The sequence below is a fragment of the Balaenoptera ricei genome, chromosome 5 (genome assembly GCF_028023285.1).
Source record: "Balaenoptera ricei isolate mBalRic1 chromosome 5, mBalRic1.hap2, whole genome shotgun sequence".
Taxonomy (NCBI): Eukaryota; Metazoa; Chordata; class Mammalia; order Artiodactyla; family Balaenopteridae; genus Balaenoptera; species Balaenoptera ricei.
Window position 1 is genome coordinate 12,602,534 of NC_082643.1, and position 10,691 is coordinate 12,613,224.

General features: G+C 36.3%; 1 pseudogene; it reads left to right on the forward strand.

The window, feature by feature from the left end:
• Nucleotides 1–227: 227 nt before the first annotated feature.
• On the forward strand, nt 228–2,563 carry LOC132366754 (UBX domain-containing protein 7-like; annotated as a pseudogene).
• The last annotated feature ends 8,128 nt before the right edge of the window (nt 2,564–10,691 follow it).

A 10,691-nucleotide genomic window follows, 5' to 3' on the forward strand; every position in this document is an offset into this window, starting at 1 on the left:
AAAATATAATAACTATAGCTAATACATATATGCTTAATGTATGCCCAGTTCTAGTGCTTGATATGTTTACATATTAAAGCCTCAAAAAAAAAAATCCTGGACTTCCAAATTTCAGTTCCACATACACGAAGTTTGGAAGTCACCACTTCGTCCCCAAAACAGGTAAAATGCTAAACACACTGAAAAAAAAAAAAACCTTCTTTTAGATCCATAAGAGAGTGGAGGACATGGGGAAAACTGCAGCCCCAAGACTGGAGACACAGACTGGCATGTCTTACCAGAAGAGATTTAAAGTGGAAACTACCATCGGAAGTGTCCGGTTGGAAAACCTGAACTGTAATTGATGAATTACTGGAGGCTTAGTGCAGAAAACTCTGAGAATTAAAAACTCCAGGGAGACCTATTTATAGTGGACCCCACAATATTATGAGATTTACCCCCAGGAGCTTAATCAGGTTTCCTCAGTAAATATCAGAGGAAAAAGATACCTTTTCCTTCTGGCAAGGGGCAGGGAGGGATGGGGGAATTATTTTGAAATATACCACAGTGTTCTGTTCTTCTTAACAAGGCCTTCTCTCAGGGAAAGCTAATTATCCGAAGCCTTACCTGCTGAGGTATTATCAGAGCCTAACTGATGTGGGAGAAAGAAAACACCCATTCCAGCCCACTTAAGCCATTCTGTCCCACCTAAGGAGGAAAAAAACCTCTGAGAAATTCTTATGAAATCCACATTCCAGGGGCGTAGGTTCACTCAAAGGTTAAGACCTAATCATAGGACTATACAATGCTTACCTTTCCCCCACATTACTAAGGCCTATTTGTATCAATTCCTCTTACCCAGTACAACATGGTCAGCTATTAAGAAAAAATTACATGGTATACCAAAAGACAAAAAAAAAAAAAAAAAAAATTTAAAGAGCATCAGAACCAGACATGGAAGGGATGTTTGAATTATCAGACCACGAACGTAAAACAACTACCATTAGCATACTAAGGGCTCTAATGGATAAAGAAGACAGCATGCAAGAACAGACGGGCAATGTAAACAGAGAGATACAAATCTTTAAAAAGAACCAGAAGGTTGTTCGGCAGCAGCAGCGGCGGCGGAGGTAAGATGGGGTGACTGAGCGGCGTCTTTGGAGCTGAAGGGGTTAATTCATCAGTTCACCGCCATCACCAGTGCAAGTGAAAGTGTAGGGAAACACATGCTTGAAACCTACCACAATAATCTGGAGGTGGCAGTCGCTATGTTTTTGGATGGTGGAGGAATGGCTGAGGAGCCCAGTACCAGTTCAGCAAGTGTCTCCACTGTCACGGGGAAGTCCGTGCCTCAGTTTCTCAAAAGCAAGAAATATTGGTGGAACTAGAACCTTTGTTTGGTGCTCCTAAAAGACGACAGCCTGCACGTTCAATATTTGGTGGTTTCCGGGATTTTCAAACTGAAACTATTCGGCAAGAACAGGAATTAAGAAATGCAGGAACACTAGATAAGAAACTAACTACCCTTGCGGATCTCTTCTGGCCACCCATTGATTTGATGCATGAAGGCAGCTTAGAAACAGCCAAAGAGTGTGGCCAGATGCAGAATAAGTGGCTGATGATAAACGTTCAAAATGTACAAGACTTTGCATGCCAGTGCCTCAACCGGGAGGTACGGAGCAAGGAAGATGTGGAGAATATTATTCGGGAACATTTCATTTTCTGGCAGGTTTATCACGACAGTGAGGAAAGTCAGAGATACATACAGTTTTATAAGCTAGGGGATTTACCCTATGTTTCCATCTTGGATCCTGGGACAGGTCAGAAGCTAGTAGAGTGGTACCAGTTAGACCTATCTTCTTTCTTGGACCAAGTAACGGGATTTCTGTGTGAAAACGGGCAACTAGATGGACTTTCTAGCAGTCCCCACAAAAAATGTGCCTGTTCGGAGAGCCTTATAGATGCAGGTGAAGACAGCCAGCTAGAAGCTGCCATCAGAGCCTCCTTGCAAGAGACACATTTGATTACACACAGGCGAAACAGGATAGCCGCTCAGATGAAGAATCTGAGTCTGAATTTTTTTCTGGCAGTGAAGAGTTCATATCCGTTTGTGGCTCTGATGAAGAGGAGGAGATAGAGAATCTTGCCAAGTCTGGAAAGTCTCCCCACAAAGATTTGGGGCATAGAAAAGAGGAGAACAGAAGGTCACTGGCTGAGCGCCCTGCCAGAACTGAGCCTGGAACAGCCACAAACCACCAAGGATTGCCAGCCGTGGATTCAGAAATATTGGAGATGCCACCAGAAAAATCACATGGAATACTGGAGGGCATTGATGTAAATGGACCAAAAGCACAGCTGATGTTGCAGTACCCAGATGGAGAAAAGAGAACAAATCACTCTTCCAGAGCAAGCTAAACTACTAGCTTTGGTGAAGCATGTCCAGTCTAAAGGATATCCACATAAACGTTTTGAACTTCACGCCAACTTCCCTCGAAGGAAACTCTCTCATCTGGGCTATGATATTACATTACAGGAGGCAGGTCTTTGTCCTCAAGAGACTGTCTTTGTACAGGAAAGAAATTAACATCATGGCCTGACGACTCTCAGCTTACCGCTTTTTCCCTATTTCTGTGAGATACCGTGTCACTGAGTATGCATTTTGGCTCATAGGACCATAGAACCAAAGGTGGGCAAGCAAGTCACCTTCTTTCTCCTTTATTTATTGTTCTCTCCTATAATCAGTCTCACCCCTCCCCGCTTTTTTCCTCTCCTCTCCCATTTTCTTCTTTTTCCTACTTTTCTCTCTCCTTCTTACCTAATCTGGTGACCAAATGGAAGTGTGAGGATAAGACCTCCTAGTACTGGCAGCAGGAAATGTATGTTCCAATAGGTGGTCTCCTACACAGCACTTTTTGGGGATCAAATGATAATGTTACTCCTCAGACTCCTTTGGTAAAGGAATGGCTAGATTCATATAAGAACAGCCTCCCTTTTTTGTAAGCCCCATTTTTAGTAGGAAGAAGATATTCTCTAACACATGTTTTGTTTTGTTGTTCATGTAGGAAATATCATATAACAAAGTGTCCAGGCTTTTGTTTACATGGAAAAAGCATCCTTTATAATTATTGTTCATCATATTTAAAAATTTATTCAAAGGATTCCCATCTTCCCAGCTAGAATTATTTCCATGATACGTGTTATTGACAGGAGGAGTGTTAAATTAGGGTGAGTAGCATGGGGTGGCTTTCAATACCCTAGCCTGAGACAACTTTCTTCATTATCACTCTATAAACTACACTCTATAAACTATCTTGATCCTGCTAGCCCTGGAATGGACATTTCATGAGCATACTGTTGTGACTGGGATGGGAAGGTGCTTGCTGTTTTTGCCAGTACAGCATATTGGTTCCTTTGGCCCTTCCATTGTTTGGGTCCACAAGTGATCTATAGGAAGGCAGCTGTTCAATAATCATGAGTACAATGGCTTGTAGTTGTAACCACTATGCTTATGGATTGTCCTATGTGCTTTAAGCCATACTTAATGTATGCCCCTGGGGGGAAAAGAAAAAGATGCAGCTGAGAGTTGCTAACCATGTTCCTTTGGTTACAAATAATGATTCATTTTTTACCCTTGGTTGGAACAGTCTCTGAAAGGCTCTGGTGACTGAGCTTAATTCCTCATGCTGTTTCTTGCAAAAGGTATCAAAACTGAAAACCTCTCTAAGGGGAAGATCTTTAAAATCAATTCATAAGACAACATTTACTAAGGGAGGTGGGGAAGATTACCAGTAATCTTCAGATGTGAGTTTTTTCTGCCAACAAAAGCCACATTCAAATTGTGGTTGGTGAACACTTTTTTCAGTATTATTTAGAAGAGGCCATCTGGAATCTATATAATACGATTTGACTTATCAGATTAACATTATGCTCAATTTGTATTTTGAGATTTAGACTCCTCTGAAGGGGTAGTAAAAATTCTGGTGGCAAAATCAGAACTTTAACTTGTTATAAAGCCATAATACCGAATGAACCTATTTTGTTGATTGGGGTTTAGACTGACTGATTCTTCTACATGAGGAACATAAATTGCTATTGCTCAGAGACCTTTAGCTTCCCATCTACTTTAAGATCACTCTCTTGGCAAGTAGGGGATTAAAAAACAAAACAAAACAAAAACGATGCTTGTGTGTTGCTAGTACACAATTACAATTAGAGAATACAGTTTCTAATGGCTGGACATTGAGAGACCCTCCCTAAAGAATTAGTTATATATATCCTTAAGGAAATCATGGAAAATTCTGTTTATTCTTCAGTGATTCCTTTTGAATTAATGTTCTTACATTTTTTTTCTAAGTCTGTGTAAGTGCTTATGTGTAAGTATATAATTGTATAAATATTTATAAATATATTTATATAATTACTAAAAAAAGAACCAGAAAAAAATTTTCAGATTAAAAAAATTAAAATGGAGGGGACACAGTTTTTAGGGGCATGGGCCCACTGTGTCCCCCTTTGCCTGGCAAAGCAATAAAGCTATTCTTTTCTACTTCACACCCCTCCCAAAAAAAAATTAAAAAGAAATGAAGAATGCTTTTGATGGGCTTATTAGTAGACAGAATATGGTTGAGTTAAGGATCTCAGAGCTACAGCAATAGAATCCTCAAAAACCAAAATGCAAAGAGAACAAGGACTGAAAAAAAAAAAAAAGAACAAAATATCCAAGGACTGTGGAACAACTACAAAAAGCATAGCATACATGTAATGGGAATACCAGAAGAGGAAGAAAGAGAAAAAGGAAGAAAAGAAATATTCAAAACAATAATGACTAAGAATTTCCCTAACTCAATGTGAGACATCAAAATGGAATACCAGAAGAGGAAGAAAGAGAAAAAGGAAGAGAAGAAATATTCAAAGCAATAATGACTAAGAATTTCCCTAACTCAATGTGAGACATCAAACCATAGATCCAGGAAGCTCAGAGAACACCAAGGAGGATCAATGAAACAAACAAACAAAAAACCTAATCATATCATTGTCAAACTACAGTATATCAAAGATGAAGAAAAATCCTGAAAGAATCCAGAGGAAAGAAATGCCCTATCTATAAAGGAACAAAGATAAGAATCACATATGACTTCGCAGAAACCATGCAAACAAAAGAGTAGGTTGAAATATTTAAAACGTTGAGAAAGAAATAACCAACAACCTAGAAATCTATACCCTATGAAGTTATCCTTCAAAAGCGAAGGAGAAATAAAGACTTTCTCAGACAAACAAGAATTGAAGGACTTTGTTACCAATAGACCTACCTTGTAAGAAATGTTCAAAAATTTTTTTCAGAGAGGGGGAAAATAATATAGGTCAGAAACTCAGACCTACATAAAGAAAGGAAAAGCATTAAAAAGGATTAAGTGAAGGTAAAATAAAAACATATTTTTTGTATTCTTAATTGATCTAACAGATAATGGTTCGTTCAAAATAATAATACCAAATATACATGCTTCTGTGTTTGTATTTCAGTGAAATAATGACAACAATGATACAAGGGACAGGAAGGAGTAATTATGATCGTTTTGTTATTATAAGTTACTCACACTACTCAAGAAGCAGTTTTGAAAGTGGACTTAGAAGAGCTGTAAATATATATTGCAAACTCTAAGACAACTCTTAATTTTTTTTTTAAAAAAGTATATCCAATCTACTAAGAAAGGAGCAGCTAAAGGAGCATATAAAATGCTCAATTAAAAATAAAAAAGCCAGAAAAAAGAGTGGAAGACGAAAACAGGAAGAGATACGAAATGTAACAAATAAACAACAGTAACAAATGTGGTATATATTAATGCAACTATATCAATAGTCAATTGACTTTGAAAGTCAATGATCTAAATCACCAATTAAAAGACAGAGACTGTCAGAGTGTATCAAAGACCCAACTGTATGCTATCTACAAATAATGCACTTAAAATTTAAAGACATAGAAATAAAGAGTAAATGGATGGAGAAAATATACCATGATAACATTAATCAAAAGAAAGCAGAACTATCTATATTAATTTTAGACAGGGCAGACTTCAAAGCATGGAAAGTTAACAGGGATAAAGAAGAGCAATACATAATGATAAAAGGGTCAATTGTCCAAGAAGACATAGCAATCCTTAATGTGTAGACAGAACATCAAATTATGTGAAGCAAAAACTAGTAGAACTTCAAAGAGAAACGGCTGAATCCACTATCATACTTAGAGACTTCAACGCTCCTCTCTCTGAAGTAAACAGATCAAGCAGGCAGAAAATCATTAAAAACATAGTTGAGGGCTTCCCCGGCAGCACAGTGGTTGGGAATCCGCCTGCCAATGCAGGAGACACGGGTTCAAGCCCTGTCCCGGGAACATCCCACATGCCATGGAGCAACTAAGCCCACGAGCCACAACTACTGAGCCCACGTGCCACAACTACTGAAGCCCGTGGGCCTACAGCCTGTGCTTCACAAGAGAAGCCACAACAATGAGAAGCCTGTGCACCGCAACGAAGAGTAGCCCCCGCTAGCCTCAACTAGAGAAAGCCCACGTGCAGCAACGAAGACCCAACACAGCCAAAATTTTTTTATAATAAATAAATACATTTATAAAAAAAAAACATAGTCGAACTCAACAATACCACAAATCAACTGGATATAATCACTTTATAGACTACTTCATTCAATAATAACAGTATAAATATTCTTCTCAAGTTCACAAAGAATATTCACCAAGATAAACCACATGTTGAGCCATAAAACAAACCTTAACAAATTTAGAAGAGCAGAAATCAAACAACGTCTCTTCTCAGACTACAGTGGAATTAAACTAGAATCCAATAACAGGATGAAAACTGGAAAATCCCAAAATATGTGGAGATTAAACAACACACCTTTAAATAAGAAGTGGACCTAAGAAAAAACATCTAGAAATTTTAAAATATTTTGAACTAGATGAAAATGAAACTTATCAAAATGTGTGGGATGCAGCAAAAACAATACTTAGAGGGGAATGTAGAGCATTGAATGTGTATATTAGAAAAGAAGAAAGATCTAAAATCAATAATATAAGTTTCTACCTTAGGAAACTAGAAAAGGAAGAGCAAATTAAGTTAAAAGTAAGTAGGAGGGAAGAAATAATAAGAATTAGAGCCAAAATCAATGAAATTGAAAACTGGAAATCAATAGAGAAAAGTCAATGAAAATAAAGTTCTTTGAAAAGATTAATAAAATCAATAAGCCTCCAGCCAGACTAAGAAACAAAGACGACACAAACTACTAATATCAGAAATGAAAGAGTAAATATCGTTACAGATCTCGTGGACACTAAAAAGATAATAAAGGAATACTATGAACAATTCTATGCCCACAAATTTGATAACCTAGATGAAATGGACCAACTCCTTGAAAGACACAAACTGCCAAAACTCACACAATCTGAGTAGGCCTATATCTATTAAATAAATATAATCAATAATTAATAACTTTCCCAAACAGAGACTACCAGGCCCAGATAGGTTCACTGACAAGTTCTACCAAATATTTAAGGGAAAATTTCTACCAATTCTCTACAATCTTTTTCAGACAATAGAAGCAGAAGAAATACTTCTTAACATTGTATGAGGCCAGCATTTCCCTAATACCAACACTAGGCAAAGAGATTACAGGAAAAGCAAAGTACAGACCAATATCTCTCATGAACTTAAAAGCCAAAATCCTCAATAAAATACTAGCAAGTGGAATCCAATAATGTATACAAAGATTTATAAACCATGATTGAGTGGAATATATCCCACATATTTAAGGAGGAACCTTAAATGTATATTGCTAATTGAAAGAAGCTAATTTGAAAAGGCTACATACTGCATGATTCCAACTATAATGACATTCTGGAAAATGCAAAACTATGGAGACAGGAAAAAGATTAGTGGTTCCAGGGATTTGGTGGGGGAAGAGGGATGAATAGCCAGAACACAGAGGATATTTAGGGCCATGAAAATACTCTGTATGAGACTATAATGGTAGATACATGTCATTATACGTTTTTAAACCCATTGAATGTACAACATCAAGAGTGAATTGTAACATAAACTTAGGACTTTGAGTGATTATGATTATGAATGTAGGTTCATCAATTATTAACAAATGTACCAGTCTGGTGTGGATGTTGATAATGAGAGAGGCTACGTATGTGTGGTGGTAAGGGTTAAAAGGGAAATCCCTATACCTTCTCGTCAATTTTGCTGTGAACCTTAAACTGCTCTTAAGAAAACTTTTAAAAATCCTATGATCCTATTATACATCCTATAGAGTAATATAGTAAAGTATATAATAATACAGAGAAAAGATAGGTATAGTAAACACATATATCATGCTTAATGTATGTACTGTTGTAAGTTCTTTAAATGTTTGCAAGTTAATTATTTTAAAAATTATTTAATCCCATTACTCTCCTCAATTTACATATAAAAGGGTATCAGGAAAACAGAAAGTGCCTTGTCCAATGTCACACAGCTAGTTCATGGCAGAGTTGATACAAAACTAGCTATATAAATGGAACGAAGACAATGTATGCCACTCTATCAGCATCAAGTACACATTTCAGATGTTCATTTACCGTCTCATAGTACAGTCAGGGTCTATTTTCATATAAAAGAGAGAAATCCTGCTTATGGCGACTACTGAGTTCTTCCATTTGTGGACTGACATTTTTTTCCTCCTTCTCAAACTGTCCCTGCAACTTTTCCTCATTGTCTCCAACAACAACAGTGCTGTGGGGAAAACTACCATTCAACTATCAATGTCTTAGTGAGAAGTCACCTACGAAGACTGAGGCTGAATTTTGCAGGCACAGTGTTGCCCCACATGCCTCTGCTACCTACCCACACTCTCCACCATGACAATAGTGAGGTAGGATAAATATATTATGAACATATCTGGAATAATAAATTCAGCAATCCTCCAATTCAATTCTGCCATCATGAGATATGAAACATACTATAACCTAACTGCTTTGTCTATTCACTTTGAGTTGTTTTTTTGATAAGACGGAATTTGAATATATTACTTGATTCAAATTTATTCTGTCTCCCCAGTTAATATGGAGGTCATGAAGCGAAAAAGAACAAAAGAGGAGGAGAGGGATTAATGAATGTAGACAGAGCTGATTGCATTTTTCAGGCTTGGCAGAATATTAACACAATAATTATTTATGCTTCCACAATTATTTTAGTACCCACCTCTGTAATATAGAGTATTCAATTAGTCCTTGCATAACAGTTTCTCTTCTCAAGCATCACAGGTGTAAATAAGGGACAGATTCATACTATGCTAACTCAGATTCGTGGATTTTCCTTTTTTTCTTCAGTTTACTCCCATTGTGTTATTCACATCTTAAAACTTAAGGGTTTCTGGGAGACGTTGTGCAACTTTGAAAGGTAAATAACACCACCCCTTTAAAAAAAAAAAACACTTTTCATTTAAAACAAATTTTATTCACTGGTTCTCCTAAATCTTTCAAATAGACTTTTTGGTTAGCTGTACTGAGTATGTATATTTGTTTTAAACTGTTTATTGAAATGCTACTGGATTTTGGTAGAGCAAAAGAAAAAATCCATTAAACATTGATTATCCCTCAACACTACTTAAATGTTAATTATTCTTAATACTTATTGCCAAAATATGTTCTAAAATAGCAGCACCAAATACTATTTTATACCTTATCAGCAAAATATAAGCTTGAATTTAAACAATACCTGTTATATAGTACCCACCAATAAAAGTTACTCGCAATTATTGTTGTTGTTTTATCATTTCTTAAACCTTCTAAGTATAATATGTGTAATACCTTTGAGGGTTTGCTAGGTGAAAACTAGAGCTTTAATTTTTATTGTATTTGACTGTAACAGAAACTAAATATGTGGAAAAAAGTTTATATATCAATTGTTTTCCTCCTTTATGTTCATTATTTGAGGCCTGTCTTTCTCAGCTTGATTGTGCACTTTTCTGTTGCTTCTTATAGCACTTCTATGTTTGAGGAATTCTCCTTAAATCAGAAGCTTGACAAACACTCTCTTATAATGTCTAACCCGTGATGTTTATATCTTAACTCAGTTACACATGGGAATTGTTTTGGTATGTGGACAGGTCTTATTGGTATGTGGATGATCTTATTTTCTGTACTTCTGTTTTCCCCATGCCACCTTTATCTAACACTTTCCACATATTCAATTATATCTTTTCTACTTTCTTGTTCTTTGGTCTTCTTAATTGTTCATTGTCTCTCCCTCTATTCTTCCCTTCTTGCTTTTGTACACTATTCCTTCACTTTTACTTTTCCTTAATTAAAACCTGCCATTCAACCTCTATTTTCTCTTCCTTCTCCCTTCAGTCACCCATATTTACCCTATTTTCCCTGATCTGGTCATAAAGATTTTTGGAAAATGTTAAACCTCAGTAATTCTTTCTAATTCAAGAGAAGAGGGCATAAGCAACACAGATGAAGATAGAATTAATCACATATATTAATGGATTACTTAAAATAAATCCAGTTTAATGTAACTGTAAAAAACTACAATGCTGATTTAAAAAATACATAATAATAGATACATTGGAAGGTTGCATAAGCTGATCAGTCAACCGTACTAAACTAAAAGGTGAAAAACAGGATGCTGAATGCGATAAAGAAAAAATTAAAA